The 21503-nt window shown below is 41.3% G+C and overlaps 1 pseudogene; it reads left to right on the top strand.

Moving 5' to 3' along the window:
* LOC141764461 (protein ELFN1-like) overlaps positions 1–21214 on the top strand; it is a 143335-nt pseudogene extending 122121 nt beyond the window's left edge.
* Positions 21215–21503: the final 289 nt, after the last annotated feature.

The following is a 21503-nucleotide window of genomic DNA, read 5'->3' as shown; positions in this document are numbered from 1 at the left end:
ATAATCTGACTAAACAGTTTACTGGCTTGTTTACAACCTGTCTGATCGTCTGACTGCTCGTTTCTTTGAACTGTTGTAGTAATGTTACAGAGAGATAGCTAAGGAGATCGATACCACTCTCATGTCTGTACGTTAAATATGAAGCTAAAGTAACGAGACTTTTGCTCAGTATGAAGGCTGGAAAATAGAGGTAGACAATTAATTGGTTTGGCCGATCAATCGGCACCGATGGGACGTTCTACAAACTATCGTTATCGGTGGAACTGGGCTCTGATTGGCTGGTGGCTGCACAGCCGCCACTAGTCACGCAGGGAAGTACATCACTGTTTTGCATGGAGGCTTCATACACAACGTCAAGGTAGAGGAGGAGAAAAAAAGTTATATCTCAAATATATAACGTAACACTATCAGCTCTTTGTTCAAGACACAAGACAGGCAGACAAGGAGGAAAATACATCTTTCACTGCTACTTTAACTTGCTTACTGTACCAATTTGGCGTTCTCTCTTCCAAATAATCCAGCCTTGTAACCATCCAATCACAAAATGAAATCACACACTTTAGGATCCTCCCTAGCCCAGAAATATGCTCAAATATTAATGGTTTGCAAGAGTGGCGTTTAACAATGTAACAGGAAGCACAACAGAAGCAATCCTCACCAGTCATACTGTAAGCAACAGAAGAGATATCAGCTGATTAATGGTTTATGGATTTATACCACTGTTTCTCAGTCAAGAGCCCCCACAGAAATAAACAACAGTTTAGAGAGTGTGTATCTTAAATAAAGCTGCACAATTCTCTAATTTTGGTATGTCAATAAAAGAACATCTTAATAGGCGAATCAGCATCAGAATCAACATCAAATTACATCATTAGCAAAGACTGAATCCAGATTTTATTCATTCAAGTAAGAGCAGTAGCAAAAAACCTTCAGGATCTGCACTAAAATGTAAAACCTTTTCCTTGGCCCATGTCCTAACCTTAGAGCAGTTGACACTAAAATCTGTTAAAAACCTTCATTAAACAAACAGGACTGAAAAAGTAGTTTTCTTGGCAGTGAAAGAAAAGCTTTAACCTTCCTCAACAGGATACAACATCTTTGTTGTGTTTGCTAAAGGTTGACTCTCCTCTCTGACTCATAGTGTGGATCTTGTTGTCGTTGGATACTTCTATGACACAGAGAGGTCTGAGAGGAGAATCGAGCATTGAAATACAACAAAATAATGTTTTCTGTTGTGGAAGCTGAAAAGTTTTAAGTCTGTTTTGATTTGGAATATTTTTGTTAACTTGCCTCATTTGCTGCTGTTCATTTCTCTGTGACGAGCTGCTGGCTCGCTGAGATTATGATCAATGAGTGTATGAAGACATTCAGTCATGAAGGTTTTGAGACGTCTAGATTCATTAAATCAAACACTGGACTGATTTTTTTCCTGTTAGCAGCAAGTTTGGCTGCTTTTGACTACGTGTGTGTGTGTGTTTGTGTAGATGTGCTGAAAACAGGTGTTATACAGAAACACATTGGTGTAGAGAGGCTCAGTGTCCTCAGCACTGTGTGGGGTAACACTTTATAATAACTTTCATTTATACTGTGTAAGTATAAATGTGGTAAATTGATAGTTGATTAAATTTAGTTAATAGTTGTTTTACTGTTAACAAACAATTAAATGATAATTAATCATTTTTACTAATTATTAATAATGCTATAATTTCTGTTATTTTAAAAGTTTATTGTTGCACACATTATAACATTTTATTACACGGGTGTGTTGAATACTCGATTCTGATTGGTCAATCACGGCGTTCTGCGGTCTGTAATTTCTATGTAACAGACCGTTGCTATGTAAAGCAGACCGTTGCTATGGGCGCAGCTCTGATGTCTGACTCTGGCGGAGACATCTTTTTGTGTTAAAATATTGATTTCTTAAGTAAGTAGCCGTGTAATATGTGGGATAATGTACAGCTAGCGGGTGCAGCATCGCCCTGTCGGGGATTCTTTCACAACATTGACCGTACATTATCCCTTAATTATACTGCATATATAAGTATTTGTTAATGATTACAACATTATTTATAAATCTTTAAGACATTCTTTGTAATACATCTATAAATATTAAATAGATAGATATTTGTAACAATGTATTAATGGTTAATAATAGATTTGTAAATGTCTATAAACATTATTTGGATGGCTATTATAAAGTTGCAACTGGTGATTATAATACCTTATTAAATGGTTAATAAATACTTTGTGAAGCATCTATAAATATTGTTTAGATAGTTCATAATTGTTTTTTGATTGATCTGTCTATGTAATGTTTATAGATGTTTACTAACAATTTCTTAAAGGTTTGAAAAATAAAAATTATGAATGGATACTTAATATAGTATATAAAATGTTATAATGTGTGCAACAATAAACTGTTACTAAATACTTTATAAATGTAATCAGAATGTAATTGTTATTTTTATCTCTTATCAGCTATGATACAATATAGAATTTAAATACTAATTATTTCCTATTACACAAACTAATGATAGAATAACAGAAATGACATCATTACTAATAATTTGTAAACATTATTAATGATAATTTAATTTGTTGTTAACAGTAAACTATTAACTAAGTTTAACTATCAATTGACCATTTATAAATGATGGTTATTATAAAGTGTTACCCCAGGTTTTTTTCCCCGATACATATTTCTTTCCATACACCTACACAATATATTCTGAAACCGCCGCGGCCATGACAACATAGCCGTCACCCGTCCAGTAAAGCAAGGTTAGAGTCCACCTCCGTCTCCCTCCATATGAGGGTTTGTACCCTATAAATCTTTGAGTGTGACACGACTGGATAGCGAGACGGTCATGATGCTGAGTGCTGGAATATTCCACACGGTTGTTGTCAGCAGCGGGCGCGCGCGCGTGTGTGCGTGTGTGTGTGTGTGTGTGTGTGTGTGTGTGTGTACGCACAGAGAGCGTGAGCGGGGGAAGGCGATGAATGATGCAAAATGTAAAAGAGGCCGACAGACTCTTAACAGTTCCTCCTGCGTATATCACGTTAGCTACTACAAGTGTATTTACTACAAAAAGAGGTCAAGTGCAAACCAGTAACTGCTACAGTATCTATTTCTGCTCTCTGCCGCCCTGCGCTGCCGCTCTGTCTTCTGGCCCTTCAGCCGACATCACTTTACCTCGCTACAAAAAAGAGGTCAGGCAGAAATCAGCCGTCTCTGCATGTTAACTAAACTGTTTGGTCTCCCCGCCTGCTCTGCATCATCGCTACACCCCCATGTCCTCAACAGTTTGTTTACCCGAGCTTAACCCTTGGTCAGCAGAATGGACGTTTCCTGTGCATATGTGTCTGTTTGTTTGTTTGTGTGTGCAGCTGGCAGCAGTTCCTACCCTTTCTCTGGTGGCCTAACTGGGTAGTTTGTCTCATGCTATGTGGGAGGAAGTCTCACCATCAATTATAGATTGTGCTGACTGGGTGGAAAAGCCTTTTGCTTTTGCGTACACACCCACAAACGCTCACAGCGTACATTTGTGACGTTGATATAGAGAGCCGAGATGACGTACGGGAAGGAAACCTCTTTCAAAATCTCACTGACATTTGCACAAATCCAGCACTACAACATAACTTTGCTCAATATGTTGTGTGATTCTCTCCATCTGTCTAGGCAGGGATACATTATTAACACAAGAAATACTGATGTCTTTATAATATTTATATAATATAATAAATATTATCTATGTAATAATATATAATATATAAAATAATATGTTCTTAGCTACCAGGTTGACAGACTGAGGCCAGTCGAGTGACAAGCTATGAGAATAAACAGGGAGGGTCCAATGTCAGAACATTTTGCTGCAGTATGATACAAAGTAATACCAGGACCATGATCATCAATATCAATAGTTTTTATTATTTAAAGTGTCTACTGTATAACCGTGTAGAGGAGAAGCTTGCGTCATGATTTACGAGGTGAATTTATCATTAAAAGGCTTCCGAATACATTTTCATTAACACCAAATGAATTGCAAAACAGTAAGCATTTATCTTTACTTTTCTTCGTTAATAACCCGATCACATGCACGTTAAAAAACACAGGACAGTTTTTAATGGTAAACAGTAGAAATGTTATAAGCTTTGAATACCCAAAGGTCAAAAGGTAGCACACACAGATCTTCAGGACAAAGTAGACTAATCTCAATTTCACCAATCACCTGCCAACTCCTGTATACAAAAGACATGTCTTCCTTTTCCCTTCATGTACTGATGAAGGCCACCAGGCCGAAACGACCAGAATAAATTGGTGAAATTGAGATGGGTCTACTTTATCCTAAAGATCTGTGTGAATGCTACATTTTTACCTTTGGGTATTCAACGCTGGAGCTTTATGAACTTAGGTTTAGCACCACAAACATACTGTGAAGGCACATCCTCTTAAAGACCTAACTAATAGAAATGTTATATTTACTGTATGATGTGTACAACAGCAGCAGAGATGCAAAGATACCATGCACTGAGAGAGCTCATGTGTCTAGAATGTGATCAAACATGAGATGGGTCCCTTTAGATTTTGGTATCAGTCCAACTGACGCTCGTATCGATACTCAAACAAGTATCTTTAAAGGTGCTCTATACGATATTCAGAGCATTAATATAACAGATACACCAGAAGCTCGATAGATCAGCTGGTGATAGTCAGCCGCGGACATCACACCGTATGGAAAATAATTCAATCCAGACAAATAAATTAACCCAATAATGGCTTCTATCGGACTACAGCATAGTGGTAGAGTTCGCGGTTCCCCATTTCAATCCCAACCGCTGCAGCTTCCTCGCCCGCCATTTTCACAAGTTTGAAATAGGTTGGTGGGCCCCTCCCTTCCACTACGTAGCAAAGATGACGACCATTGAGGGTAAATGGTAAATGGATTTGCATTTATATAGCACCTTTCTAGTCTTCCGACCACTCAAAGCGCTTTACACTACATGTCGACATTAACCCATTCCCACTCACATTCAAACAGCGATGGCACAGCCTTCGGGGCCAATTTGGGGTTCAGTATCTTGCCTAAGTACACTTCGACATGTGGACTGGAGGAGCCGGGGATCGAACCACCGACCTGCTGATTAGTGGACGACGCACTCTACTTCTGAGGCGTTTTGACTGTTTTGAGTACAACATCCGGGTACTTCTACATCCTTACTTCTCAGTGTGAACGCACTTACGCACTCAAAATAGCAAGTGTAAGTACAGAAGTACGCAAATTGAGACACAGCACCAGTGTGTGTTCCCCACTAGCTGGCTAATCGCCGCCGCTAGTCTGCGCTCATATGTCCTAACCTACGGCGTTGTCGCAAAAGTGCAATGCCCACCCTCCAGTTCCCCTTCAGGTTAACACTGCTTGCTCTGTTAGCGCTGTTAGCTGCTAGCTGATGGCTCAGCTGTCGACATCTTGAGAGCCGTGTGGAGGCAATCCCTCAATCATAGATATACTCTGGATTTGGAATTCAGCACCTTTAGGTACTCTGTTACTTTAGGTATCAAGCTGCCCAGCCCTTCATGGACGACTGAAATATCTCAACTACTTTTTAAATTCTGTACTCACATTCATGTTCCCCTCAGGACAAATTCTAATTACTTTGGTGAACCCTTAACTGTTCCCCTAACACCATCATCAGGCCAAAATTATAATTTGTCAAATACTTTGGTTTATGACCAACTATCTACAAAACTAATGACATTTTTTATCACCCTCAGCTGAACTCCGTTTAGTGCGAATTAGCAAATGTCAGCATGCAAAATGAGATTGTGAACATTATACATGAAAAACATCAGCACAGAGCTGCTGGCATGGCTGTAGAGTCGTTGTCTTGTTCAGACAGCAGAGATTACAGCAGAGAAGCTGGAGAGATAACAGAAGAGAGCGCTGGTCAACATCGTGGATAATGGAGCAAGTTGTAATGTACACTACATCATCATTATCTTAGAATATGCGTAGTAAAGAAAGAGAGACCGATCAAAAGAGACCCTCTATTGTGAGATAAGAACGAGTCACAGAAGCTAGTGGAACAGCAGCTAACCGGGATGCGACATCAGGACTTTTTTTTCTCTACAAGGACACAAAAAAAGTTCAGAGCAGCTTTTGTCCTGCTCTCAAAGAGCTTTCAGATTAGAGGTGACACGCTAGCACCTCTCTGCCTCGCTGTTCATCTGTAATCAATAAGGAGGGAACTGCAGCCAAAGGATGCTTGAGAGGAAGGCCGGACCTTTTGCTCTTTCCCACTTCTTCTTCCCCTCCATAATGTCACATCCTGTTTGTTACCTCTTACAGCAGAAAAAAAAGGCTCTCAAAGAGAAGAAGGAGCCACTCTTCTAGCAAATTCCCCAGACAGAGAGCCACTCTACATCCCTCTCTCTTCCCAGCCTCGTCTTTTTCTCACCGAATCGCTGCCTCTTTCTCTCCTTACGGCCTTATCCCTCCCCTCTACCTCACTCTTTTGCTCCATCGCTCCCCTCCTCCCAAACATCTTTCCTCACCACCCACTTCTTCATCCTCCTCCTCACCACTCCACAGCTCTTTGCAAGCCTTTTTCTTTCCCCCCCGCCTCCCTCTGTTCCTCCTGTTCCATCAGACATCAGCTGTTTTTCCCAGGAAGTGTTATATTTAGAGCAGATTAATTAATTAGATACAGTATCAGAGTAAGGGCCATTCTTAACCCAGGTATATCAAGGCCCTGAGGCTAATAGCGAGGCAGATAATGTCTCTGTGTGCATGTGTGTGTTTGTGTGTGTACATACAGTACAGCAGCAACAAGCTGTGAGCATTTTTAAGATTTGGAGGTGCTTATTGTGTGTCGGCACCAATGTGCGCTAATTGGACTAATTGGACAATGTGCGCTAACTGGAAGTGTAGGAAATGAGTGTGCACGCATAAATTTGTGTATGTTTGTGTGGGAGTGTGCGCGCCAGCCAGTTATATAAGAAGAAATAACTACCTCTATCTCATCATGCTGGTAACAGGGTTGTGTTTGTTGGTATAAACCACTGTGTTTCATTAGCGATGTGTTTCTAACACCCTCCTCCCGTCTCTCTCTCTCTCTCTCTCTCTCTCTCGCTTTCTCTCCCTCCAGGGACGGGTTCTCACACCAAGCACAGAGCAGCGAGCGATGAGGAAGAAAGAAAAGAGGTGCTTGTCCAATCAGAGATGCAGATGGCCACAGAAGACATGAGCACCAGCCAATCTGGCACCAGGACGACTTCCTCTTGCCAATTTATACATAACAAATCAAATGCGACCCCCTAATTGAACAATTGATACAGTTTACCTAGACACACATACTGCCAATGAAGTGATACATCCCACTCCTGTGCTCATTTCTACTTTGATAAATCCTTAATTCCTAACGCGAGTTTTACATATACGATTACAAGACAAGCTAAACATTTTACCATGCTGTGACTACACTTCAAGCAGTATAGAGACAAATCTGACAAAAAAGGCAATACCAAGTCACCAAACAAGCCCTCACTCCCTTTCAAATGGCGCCAGCCTGCATGAATAAATGTTAGATGGCAAGCATCTCTGCTCAGCTTTCTCCAATGGATATTGTGACGACATCCCAAATGGCCCAGAGGACAGGACAGGGAGGGCCGAGACATAAAATGACTGGAGGTTCTTCATCAGTGGTCCTGTCCACAGCCAGCTCCTTCCTCTGTTGGCTCGCCCTGCTGTCAATAATGCGGTTGCCAATGGTAACAGCTGACTGCTGGCTTATCGAAGGCGAGAAGGGCTTTGTGTGGCTGGCTATCTGCAGTATGAACCAGCCGCCTTATGAGGCCATCCCCTCCCACATTAACAGGTAAGAAAACGATAAAAAGAGTTTTTGTTGATATTATTTTGCCTCTTTGTCAAACATCTGCAGCCTTCACTCTTTTCTCAACAGCACTATTGTGGATCTGAGGCTGAATGAGAACAAGATACGGTCGGTCCATTATTCTTCACTCATTCGCTTCGGCAACCTCACCTATCTGAACCTCACCAAGAATGATATCAGCTACGTGGAAGACGGAGCGTTCTCAGCACAATTCAACCTGCAGGTGAGCAATGACATATTGTACATTCATACACGTGTTGATGGTTGCACTTCTTAATGCACATACACACAATGGAGGAAGGTGCATTTACCAAGTACTGTGTGTTTGGTCCATTTTGAGGTATTTAGGTATGTTGAGATGACGATGAAGATATTTTACTCCTCTACTACACTACATTTCAGGGGGAACGCCCATGTCTATAATGCGTTATAAGCATACTTATAATCTGCTTATAGCACTATATAATCATAGTTATAAGCACTCATACATATTCATAATGCTTTATAACCATAATCATAACACATTATAAAGCATTTTATAAGGATCAAGTATCATAATACTTCACTTATATGCTGGTCACTGACTGACATGTTTTTGCAAGGATCATAGTGTAATATAATTTTCATAGTTGTAATACATGAGAATATTTTTACAATGAGTTATGATCACTGTTATAATTAGAGCTGCAACAATTATTCGATTAGTTGTCAATTATCAAATTATTCGCCAACTATTTTGATAATCGGTTGTGTGATTTTTTTTAAGAAAAACAATTCAAAATTCTCTGATTCCAGCTTCTTAAATGTTCCTTCTTTAAAGAATGATGTGTAGCATTTAGGGGGATTTATTGGTAGAAATGGAATATTAATAAGTATGTTTTCTTTGGTGTATAATCACCTGAAAATGAGAATCCTTGTGTTTTCGTTAGATTAGAATGAGTCGTTTATATCTACATGGGGAGCGGGTCCTCTTCACAGAGCCAGTCACCATGTTTCTACTAGGGTTGTAACGGTACACTGGTATTAAGGTATTTAAGGGTTGTTGTACCTGATGATACTACTACTACTAATAATAATAATAATAATAATAATAGTGTAATACTGTATATTGTGAAATTTTCACAATATACAGTATTACGAAGGTTATCGTACCGTATAAATCTTATACCGTTACAACCCATGTTTCTACGGTAGCCCAGAATGGACAAACCAATCACTGGCTCTACAGAGGGCCTTTCACGTTTTTGCGTCGGCCACCATAGTTCTTCTACACGCTTGGCAAACGGGAACATTTTCAGTTGGTTGCAATCTGCAACTTCACCGCTAGATGCCGCCAAATCCTACACACTGCACCTTTAAGTAAAGTGAAAAAAATTTATTAAATCTATGCAAGAACAACACACACACACAAAATGTCAGTGAGTGACCAGTAATTAAGAAGTATTATGATACTTAACCTTTAAAGTCATTATAAAATGCCTTATAATGTGTTATGATTATTGTTATAAAGCATTATGAACATGTAGGAGTGCTTATAATTACACAGTGCTATAAACAGATTATACATCTGTTTATAATGCATTGTAGACATAGGAGTCATAGAAAGTGCTACCAATGTTTACATTTATTTGAGAATTATAGTGTTGGATAATGTTACAGTATAGTTAAAGTTGTACACACAAAAGTTTTGATCAGCATAAAATATGATCCATTTACAGTTTAAGCAGGGAGGCTCGCCGATGCCTCAACAACAACTATATCAGCAATGGTATTACGTCATGTACTGTGTATTTGTCGGGGATTCCTCCCGGTGAAAGATCTTGTAGTGTGTGACCTCCTGTCTCCGGTCAGTCATGTAGTGTGAAAACCACGACAAAATCTGTCAAGTAAATTGGTATCAAATGGCCGCTCAAATTCATAATCTTGTTCACTTACCCTTTAATAAAATATTTAGTCTGACTTTATTTAGTCAGTTCTTATACGGCTTTATATGTTAAGACAACATTTAAGAGAACGTGGTTTCTTTTGGTAAATAAGAAAATACTCAGAATAATGGATGAAGGACATTTAACTGTAATCAAGGGGATTATTTTCACACTGTGGTACTGCTACTTTAACTTGAGTTAAGGATCTACATTTTTTTCAGCACTATGCACACAGATGGACACACAGGCACACAAGAAAGACAACACTCGCTCATTATGGTTCCCAGAAACATTCAGGCAAAAGTGTTTTCACCAAACTGAACTGAACGCAGCCATAATGAGCTGGCATGCTCACACATCTACCCCAGCTGCTGGAGCTGTGCCAGGAGGTAAAATGTGAACAAGAGAGATCTTAGTAAATTGAGCACAGCATAGAGGCTTAGATCACCATGTGAAACATGAATTGTACTGAACCGTCGTCTGTTTGTTCTGCATGTTTCCAGCTTGTAGTGTGTGATGCTTGGCGCTGGCCAGCTCTTCAGAGATTAGAATAATCCCACTTGTCTTTGTCTCTCCAGGTTCTCCAGATGGGTTTTAACAAGTTGAGGAACCTGACAGAGGGAATGCTGCGTGGACTGGGCAAGCTGCAATATCTCTACCTGCAAGCCAACCTCATCGAGACTGTTACACCCAACACCTTCTGGGAATGCCCCAACATAGAGAATATAGACCTCTCCATGAACAGGTATCGACCTGCGTCCAAGTATGTGTGTCTAATGAGAGAGAAAACATGCTGTGGTAGCAATGAAACAATTAGTTGATTAATCAATTAGATAAATCCGAGAAAGAAATTCACAGCACTTTTAATAATTGATTAATCATTGAAGTCACTTAGTTGCTATCGATAACGTTGATAACTTTCAGCCACTAGATGTCACACTCTCCCTCCCCCGTTCCATTGCATTCACTTCACAACAAGTGGTTGCCAGTTCATTACACAACCTGCATATTTTATTGTCAAGTGGAGTGGAACTCAGACAGACAGTCATGTCAAGTGATGAACCTTTCGTGGAAGAGTAAGGAAGTCATTCTGCAACATGCAGCCATAGGCCTACATTAGCTATAGATTTAGGTTACCTTGTTCGGTGGTGTTTCAAGATTCATGTAACGTCATCTATTATCTTTGGATATGGCTATCTAGTTTTAGGTAACGTTTAGCTTGTCGTCTAAGCAGTGGTGTAGTGCAAGGAATATGCAAGGAATATGCTAGGGTTAGGCGCAGGGTCTGAAATTAGCACCCACCACCCGCCAAATGTTGGTAAATTGTTGGCAGTGGCGGGTGAAATCGTCAGGCCATCCGCCACTTTGGCAGGCAGGGAAAACGCTAGGGATGGGAATAGAGAATCGGTTCCTGTTGAGAACTGGTTCCTAATTGTCTGATTCCTTGACATCTCGTGCCTCCGTGACAATCAATTCCTTTAGTAACGTTACCTGTTAGCAGCACGGTCCATTACATTACATTATGAGGCTCTGTTCAGTAAAAATTAGTATTGGGCGAAGGTAAATTCTAACTTTATCATGATGTGAAATGTAGTGTTTGGCAAAAAACTTGAATAAATACAGATGTTTGAAAGAAACGACAATATAAAATAGATAATAGAGAGGGAATTAGGACCTGTTTAACTTCTTTCTGTTTAACACTAGCTCTAAACAGCTTATAATACATCATTAAAACTACTAATTCCAAGATATATATTAAATAGCAAATTATATATTAAATAAAATTATGCAGATATATTTTTTTTGACCGATGTTTGTCATTTTATATTGCTAATTAAATGGTCTGCCTCCGAAGAACGAGAGCCGCTCAGCCGCTACTGAGCGAGCAGAGAGAGAGGGTATATATCTACAGACTATCAGACTAGACACAAGAAGTGTATTATTATCATACTGTCGGTGATGCGTCTGTGTTTTTGTTCTGGTGCTTTGCACAGAGCTGACACCCACCCACGCAATCGTTCTCATCCCCAGCTCTGAAGATCGGTGTCGGCGGTACAGAGGTCCCCGGGGACCGCTGGTAGACAATAACCTTATATTTTTATGTTAATAATATGTACCCAAATACAAAAATATGTAGGATATTACTACTGACATTCCTGCAATATTACATTGCAACATCTGCATTATTCCCATGTGTTTACTACGTGTTTATTTGCATATTGAGTGGGGAAGTGAGATCCGATCATAAGTTGTCACTCAGGGCCAGAGATACAGCGGGGGAATTTCTTTAATAGGAAGTCAGACTCTTCAGCATCCCTTGAACGCAGCACGACAACCGAGCGCTTCGCATGGCGATAAAGTTTTGACATTTAAACATATTTCAGTAGAACAAAGTTTAGTCTGTTAGCACTGTGAGGATTAAAGCAACAAAATTTTTTTATTTATTATAGTAAAATGTAATCTGAGAACCGCTTTAAGAGTTGTATTGCTGATCTAAAACTACAGCTATTTATATAGAACTCTGGTTTAGAAGAGTCAGACAACAAATATACGTTTTTTTTTAATTGTCCGTCTGTCTTGTTGCTGCTGGTTTCTTTTTCTGTGTATTTGTCTTTTAAACAGTGACAACACATTAGATAAATGGTGACAACACATTAGTTAAGATTGTAAGGACTATGGCTGTTGGTAGATGTTGTTGGTATTGTTTGAATATGCCGAATTGTAATATTATGGGTTATGGTTGTTTGGACGATTAAGCTAAGACAGCATTATGTGCCAACGTCAGTCGTTGCTTGTTGCCACAGTAAATATTCACGTATTCTGCATCCTGATAATGACACCGGCGTCAGTGCGGCCAGGTATGGCAGAGGCCTTTTATCGCTGAGCACTTGGGATTGGTACAGGAGGGAAAGCTGTTTCACACCAAGTACGGATTTTCGTCCCAAAAATTTGCATTGAAATTTATAAAAACTGATTTTGTGGGTTCTTACGAATGCCATAACATTAAGACCACTGACAGGTGACGTGAATAACATTGATTATCTCGTTAGAATGGCACCTGGCAGTGGGTGGGATATATTAGGCAGCAAGTGAACATTTAGGAACTTTGAACTTTGTGTTGGAATCATAAAAAATCGTCAAGCGTAAGGATGTGAGCGACTTTGACAAGGGCCAAATTGTGATGGCTAGACGACTGAGTCAGAGCATCTCAAAAACTGCAGCTGTTGTGGGATGTTCCCGGTCTGCAGTGGTCAGGACCTACCAAAAGTGGTCCAAGGAAGGAAAACCGGTGAACTGGCGACAGGGTCACACCCAAGGCTCACTGATGCACGTGGGGAGCGAAGGCTGGCCTGTGTTGTCCGATCCAATAGAAGAGCTACTGTAGCTCAAATTGCTGAAAAAGTTAATGCTGGTTCCGATAGAAAGGTGTCAGAACACACAGTGCATCGCAGTCTGTTGCATAGAGGGCTGAGTAGCCGCAGACCAGTCAGGGTGTCCATGCTGTGATAATGTTATGGTGTACAGAGAGAAAAACAAGGGAGAAAACAAGTTTAAACATTTATAGATAGGAGAATATGGTAAATTTCTTAAACACGGCAAAAACATCAATGTGAAATATCAGGCTTGGTGTCAACCCATAATCAAAGATCAAGGGCGGCTTTCTAAATTCACCAATTTGCACTGATATTTTGTAGACTTAGCGGGAAAAAAAGTATTGCAGAAGATGCAGAGATACATTTTTTCCTCACTGACAGTATCCTCAGTAAACTATGATGCAATGCTGCAACAAGCCATTTTTTCTCAGCAGGAATAACTGTCTTGTTTTACTATCGGTACTGTAACTGCTATTGATCTTTTGACTTAAATGTAAAAGCAACAGCAGAATGGAAGAAGTTGAACTGCTCTTTGGGGCTTGTTGAATGGTATTTTGGAAAATGTTTAAGGCAAGAAACTGAAGTACAAGAAGTAACAAGTTCATTTAAAAGGGAATCCGGCAGATTTTACACATCAAAGTCTGTTTACAGCTCTTGAGGAATACTACTGCATATGTGGGAGAAGTTCACAACATATGAAGCCAAAGTTTGATCAGTTGCCTCCTGTGATGTCATACGAGGGGTCTGAGACTACAAGTTTGACTGTGAAGTACGACCGAACACTGAATAACATGTTAGGCGACCAAAATGTTACAATTAACTTTCATGAACTGAAAACAAACTGTGAAAGGGTTAAAGTTGTAAGACAAAAACACGGACAACACCCAGACCGGACAACGCCGTGGTAGCGGCCTGTCAATCACAAGGTAGCCACGTTCTAAAGCATACCCTGCTTTATGGTCTATTTGACTCTAAATGGGAAAATAATTTACTAAATGAACATCATGCTGTATTGAAGAAGACTTGAAACTAGCGATTGAGACCATAAACTCTTGTTTACAATGTTTACTGAGGTAACAAATCAAGTGAGAAGTAGGGTCATTTTCTCATAGACTTCTATACAATCAGACTTATGTTTGCAACCAGTGGAGTCGCCCCCTGCTGGCTATTAGAAAGAATGCAAGTTTAAGACTCTTCAGCCTTGGCTTCACTTTTCAGACCCAAAGGTTGCCCGCTAAGAATAACATATCCAAATCTCTGACTGAACTGCTGGCGATTGAGTTGCATTGTGGGTAATGTAGGAGCCAGGTTTTGACGAGAGAGTAACATACTTGGATTTTTACGCTTTTATTCATCATGAGTCCGACAGCGTTGCAGACACGCAATGCTAAATCGGTGTCAACACTTTTTGAAATTGATTGTTGACAGATTGATTCAGCTATGTGAATGAAATTTCGCTTTAAATTCATGATTTTCCCTTTGTCCCTTTTCAGGATCCAGGTGCTGGATGGCAGTTTGTTCTCTGGACTCTCTAAGCTGACCACGTGTGAACTTTACACCAACCCCTTCAACTGCTCTTGTGAGCTGCTGGGTTTCCTGCGCTGGCTCTCAGCGTTCCCCAACAGGACCAGTGAGAGGATGGTGTGTGACTCGCCTCAAGGATTCTTTGGCTACAACCTCCTGAGCCAGAACCCACGCATGCCTACCCAACGCAACGCATTGCACGTGCTCAGTCTTGTATGCACGGACGATGGCAGTAGCGTGACATCCTTCTACATGATTGGCACGGCCGATTCCACCACCTTGCCACCAGATTTTGCCTCTCCCTGCGGTTTGGACGATTGTTCTTCCGGGACTCCTCCTGATGAGGTAATCAGCTTAAGTCCCATTTTCTCTGACACCAATCCGGTCATGATGCTAAAGCAGGTGCTAGATTCAAGCGCTGTGATTACGGTTCAGATTCCTTATCCGTACAGGAAAATGTACATCCTGGTGCTTTACAACAACAGCTTCTTCACAGATATCCAGAATCTGAAAAGTAAAAGAGAAGATATTGAGCTCAAGAACTTAAAACCCAATACCATCTACACGTACTGTGTGGCTTCTATACGAAACTCCCTGCGCTTCAACCACACCTGTCTGACCATCTCCACTGGCCACCAGGGGCCTGGAAGGATAGCCAATGAGTCGTCAGCCACCCACTACATTATGACTATCTTGGGCTGTTTGTTTGGCATGTTACTCTCCCTTGGTCTAATTGTCCAATGCCTGAGGAATAAAAGGATCATGCAGGAGAAGGAGAGGAAGATGAGCAGGATCCAAAGGACTCTGATAGAGCTCAAGTATGGTGGGGAAGGAGATATAGAGGGAGGGAGTGGAGGATCTGTTTCCCAGAAGCTTGGTGCTGGGGACAGTCTGTCCAGAATGCCCTATCTTCCTCAAGGTGGTGAGATTGATCCATACAAGCTGCAGGAGGTGATAGAAACACCTGTGCACAAGCCTGCTAAACTTAACTACATGGAGGTGAGAGGGTCTGGCATTGAAAGGGAGAGAGAACGAGAACGGGAGCGAGAAAGAGACATGTCGCCACAAGCAAATCCCCAGGGCTCAGTAGCAGAGATCTCAACCATCGCTAAAGAAGTTGATAAAGTTAACCAGATCATCAACAACTGTATAGATGCTCTCAAATCCGAGTCTACCTCCTTTCAACAGGGGATGAAATCCCCTTCTTCTGCCGGCGGAGGGGCTGTTTCTACGGCAGAGCCGCAGCTGGTGCTTCTCTCTGAACAAGGGGAGAGAGAAAGAGGAGGCGAGTTCCTCTCACCGGTGTACAAGGGAGGAAGAGGAGGAAGAGAAGAGAGAGGGAGAAGCTATCATCATTCTCTGCAGCGACACCACAGCATGGAGGCACCTCCGACCTCCAAAAGGCCCAGCACCTCCTCTTCTCCTGGTTCTGCCCGGAGTCCTCGCTCATTCCGCTCGGAGGGAGGCTACCACTCGTCAGAGACCCGCTACATCGAGAGGACCTCACCCGGAGAGAGAGGAGAGAGAGGAGAGAGGGGAGAGAGGGCAGAGAGGGGAGAGAGGGTAGAGAGGGGAGAAAGGGGAGAAAGAGGAGGAGGAGAGGCCATTCGTACAGTCACCCCGGCAGCGGCTATCTTACGAGCTGAAGCACAGAGAATCCGCCAGTATAATGAACACCGTCACTCCTACCCCGGCTCCCAGCAGCACCTCCAGGAGATGCAGCACCACCCCCAGATCATGCAGGAGCTCCACCACCACCCAGGGGTCCGTAAGCCCTCCATGTTGGACCCCATCACCCTCAGCAGGCAGGCCAAGCAGCGGGAGCTGGCCTACTCCCAGCTCTCGCCACACTACCCGCTCTCGCCCCAGTACCACAACCTCAGCTACTGCTCCAGCCCGGAGGAAGACGAGGAGGACGAAGGGCTCCTGTGCACCCCGACCCTGGGGCTGTGGGAGAGGTTCAAGCTGCACCGCAAGAGGCACCGGCAGGCGTCCATGGAGGACGAAGGATACGTGGCAGCCGGACACGCGCTGAGGCGAAAGGTTCAGTTCGCCAAGGATGAGGATCTTCACGACATACTGGACTACTGGAAGGGTGTGTCCGCCCAGCAGAAGACCTGATCCCACATCTGGAGAGCCCCAAACACTTTGAAGATGGAAAATAACAACACTGCACCCACAACATATTGATACAGATACACAAAAATGACCTGTAAATACACACAAACACACACAACTTACAGGATCTACGCACATACATCTATACACACACTTTACACAAACCAAGCCTTTGCTTCTGAGAACATGAAGGAGGACCAAACTAATATATTATATTGAACAACAAAAATCATAACTTATAGAGAGACTGAGTTACTTTTTGTAATGTAATAAACATTATAGCTCAGACTTATGTAGCTATTTGTACTAAGTTTTGAATGAAGAAAAAAAAAGAAACATTAAGAGCAGAAACCTTAAATGTTGCCGGGCAACCCATCCTGAGCCTGGCTTTTAATCCGCCTTGAGACTGACATTCATCCAACCTGACCACGGCAGATTAACCTCACCGATTATTAGTATTATTATTATTACCGCGGTGGATTGATCAAGATTTTGCTTTGCTGGAGAGGTTGTTTTTGCATCGCGCCCTGCGATACTGCTTTGAAAAAAAAAGACATTTTGCCGTGATTTGGGAGATTTAAAACATCAAAATGACAAATTCTGGATGGGTCGCCAGGCAACAGTAATATTCAACTGTGCTGAGAATGAGTAGGAGTATAATGTGCCAAATCAACCAAGGGGGGATAGTAGAGCCCTACTGTGTACCAACTTCTCCTCGCCACTGTTTTTATATACAGAATTTAAAAAACCTAGAATGATATGTTATTACTATTAATTATTCTTATTACATTACTTGTCTTCTTATTATTCCTATGCTCCACATCATTAATATTCTATTATTTGAATATGGCATGGCTCTGTCGTGTGACTGTGTTTTGACTGTTTTGAACCTCTCAGCTGAGAAGTGCACACCAACAGAGACAAACAGTACGATGGACGAGACGTTTGAGTTCTTCTTTTCTACCAGGAGGAATGTGCTCTCCGCTGAGCCCAAAACAAGCCTGTCTTTTCTCTTGGTGAACCCCCGCTACACCCGCTCCTCATCCTCCTAAAGAGGGAACGCTGTACAGATGAGAGAGAGAAGTTCTATATTTGCAACAGAGGTGACTGTTTTGTTTGTACAACATGGGTTTTGAAATCTTTCAGACTTTTCAGAAACCAGAATCCCAAGTTAGTTACCTACCTGCTCACTTACAATGGTACGTTTTTGATTTTGAAAATCGAACTAAAAATTCTAATCTTCAAATGAATGTCTTTTAAATCCCACAGGGGAAACATATCTGCACTGTTCAAAATCAAAAAACGACTCTTAGGAAAAGACTTAAAACTCTCAGCTTCCTTCCCGATACACTGTAGCTCCACTGTGTTTTATCAACAATTCATTTTTTTGTTCCTCCTCCCATCTCCCAGGTTTTTACTTGTTATTTTTTCCTCTGGTTCCACTGTGGTGCCATTGTGCCAATTTGATAAATCACAAAGAAGTATTTGAAATGATTTTAAATACTATTTACAGACCTCGTCTCCACCTTCACATCGACATACATCAGTTTGCCAGAGCAACAACAATTTGCACAAAACGATCCACTCCCATTGGCTCACTGCTCCCCTTCTATCCTCCAATCATTTCTAAGACCAAAGTACTGTGGTAGTAAATTGACCCTTATAGCCCCTGACCCGGCCCCAGCTATTTACCCACCATCACCCTTACAGGAACAACTCTAGCACATGCATACACAACCACAACCACACACAGATGAATGTATTCTTTGAGAAATTGATACTGTAAAGCAGCTGGATTTCCTGTTTCTGATGTACGAGCTGTAATCAAACAGTGTCTGATAGAAATCTTTCTCCAGATGGCCACTTGTGTTTCAGAATTGGACATAAATAAGGAGTATTTGGATTTCTGAAAAAAGAAAACTAAATCTGACCACTCAGGGCAGATTCTCATGGTCGACTTTCCTCAAACCAGTTTGTGTCACTAATTGACCCTTCGCTAAGCCCCGCCCACCGCTGTTACTCCGTCAAGCTGTCAGAGCTAACGTTGCCATAGAGCCCACACGGTCACTAACTGCACTCCCTGCATAGAGATTATCTAATGTTTGGAAAAAGTGATTTCAGAGAGAAGCAGACAGAAGGGTCTACAATATACGTTTGGAGGACATATCAGGATATCAAACTGATTCAGCAGCGGAAAAAGTGTAAAAGTGTAAAAGTAAACCACCGCCTCAGCTGGCAATCAAGACAGAACACAATGAAATTAAGGAACAACACTGTTCCTGTAAAGCTGGTAGGTTTAGGTATTCACGGTTACAATCATCACAAATCAAAAGCAGCATGTGTATACCTTCAGAATACATCAGACCGGCAATACGTCATCCAGAGTAGGTGACCCCTTTTGGGGGAAACCAATCCGAGTCCCTCAGAGACAGTAACAGCATAAAGAGAAGAAGTTAAAACATGTCTCCATCTTCTACTTTAAACAAACCGGTAATAATAATAACGTTGCTGTGTAGTTGGTTGCACCAACAATAAATCCAAAAAAGCTTATCTCAGATTTCTTCCCCTGACGTGTCCTAAAAACAGATATAATAGAGGGGCTTTATGGCTCTGAGCTATAGACCAGACCAGATTTGCGTCATCAAACAGTTGTCTATTAAAAGGCTGGTTATTTACAGACAACACTTAGCCGAACGTGATTCAATCAAATATGTATAGAAGTCTGGATGAACAACATCCGGCCACTGTGTTGGACGAGGGAAGACTGAAGACACATGGAGGCGATCAACCTTAATTTATTAAGGTATCGTGAACGCTCAGGTTCAGGCAAGGTCGCAAAATAATTATTAGACGTGTATGAAACAAACGTTTGTATAACAAGAGATGAAGGCATACAAATTTGTCAAAATTACAATCCAAACATACGTCAAATTGCATTGAAGTCTATGTAATCTTCAGTTTTACTTTCCCCCAAAAGGGGGCGCGGCCTTGACTTTTTGCAAAGTACTTGTATGTGCCGGTCTAATGTATACCTTCAGTAGCTAGCGTAGCATAGTGCTAACACTAGTTAATGAACGTACTCTTCTAATGTTAGCTCCTCAGTTTTTTACTTAGAAACGTAACATTTTAGAAACGTATATCTCCTTCCAGCCTCTCCAGGTAACGAGTATCACCATTACACAACGTTTAATTATGACGAGCTCAAAAGCCACAAAGATCCAGCCTGAAAATGAAGTAAATGTGAAACGATTGCATGAGAGTCTATGGAGCAGAGCCGTAGAGTTGTCGGACCCTGGTCAGAGCTGGCCGATGCTACGCTATGATTGGCCAGTCTGCGTTTGAGGGGCGGGACTTAGCGACGTGTCAACTGAACCAAATATTGCCAACAAGAAGCCCAAATTTGCCACTGCAGACGTCTATTGAAGTAATAGCAACGGGGTTTTGCCTTATCAAAGGTTTTCAACTGAAAAAAGTTCCTGGTATTAGAAGTGTTGTAGTAAAAATGTGATAAGTATCACTAGCTTGGTGAAAAGAGACTACATGTATATCTGCAATATCTGCAGGGAGGCTGAAAGAGGAGTAAAATGTGATAAAAAAATATTTATACTGCTGTTTAATCTATACAGAACTGTGCTAGAACAACTCATTGAAGAGGACTGTAAACCAGGGATGGAGTCAAGAACATTTCAATTCAGCGGATTTTGAATTTAACAAGCTTGTAGTATTCACAGTATTGACAAACAATTTGTAATTACAAATTTAATCTGACTGAAACGCTTTTTTGAATTGAAACAGAATTGACTCCAACTTTGAAACGCTGAAAACTACACAATGGAAAACAACAGAGCTGGCAGAAAATGAAAAGTTCATTGGTGAATGGAAACACTGTATAAAATCTTTTTTCTCTGCTATAATGAGTTCAGAATGCTCAAGTCATTAAGCCCAGTTAAAGCCATAATCGCGGGTTAGTGACATCACCACAGCTGTTTGTAGCACTGCAAAAGCACATTCATTAGTGTGGTTAAAAAAAGGCTGTTTCTTTCTCTCCTCATAATGCAGCAGCTGTAACAGGAGTCCTCCGCCGCTGCTGCAGCAGCAAACAATCCAGCTCTGATCCAAAAGGAAACTGACGAGCCGTGGTTGTTTCTGCATTACACGTCCCAGATTGTGGCTTTAACTTAACAACAGCCTTAAAACATTCGATTTTCTTTAATCTTTTTAACTGAAGCATTGCTTTGAAAATCGAAGAATTTCCTGGTTTCTTAACTTATACTTTCCTGACTGCAATTTTATAATTGCTTGATTCTTAAGCCTCACTTGAGCATTCTTTGAGTAACAGTAATATTAATGTAGCGATGTATTAAAGTACTGTTTTTGTTTTTTTTCCCGTTCTGTTTATGAACGAATAATGGCCTGAATTTATCACGTGTCAGAGAGTAGCAGAGCTCGTCTGGAATCAGACAACAACAAGCTGGTGGTCGAGGGGACCAGTCGGCAGTGAACCTAATCAGCGCTGCTATTCTTTGAAGCGTGATGAAGAGAAACTGTGTTTTTGAAACAACAATGCCTAGAAAGTGGAAATAAATAGAGGTCCTACTGAAAACAGACAGAAACGACAATGGAGCATGATGCAAGGAAATCCTCAGTGGAGGCTTGTGTTACATTCTGCTAG

Source organism: Sebastes fasciatus, chromosome 3 (genome assembly GCF_043250625.1).
Source record: "Sebastes fasciatus isolate fSebFas1 chromosome 3, fSebFas1.pri, whole genome shotgun sequence".
Classification (NCBI taxonomy): Eukaryota; Metazoa; Chordata; class Actinopteri; order Perciformes; family Sebastidae; genus Sebastes; species Sebastes fasciatus.
The sequence above is the reverse complement of the archived record's forward strand: the minus strand, read 5'-3'. Positions and strand labels throughout refer to the sequence as shown.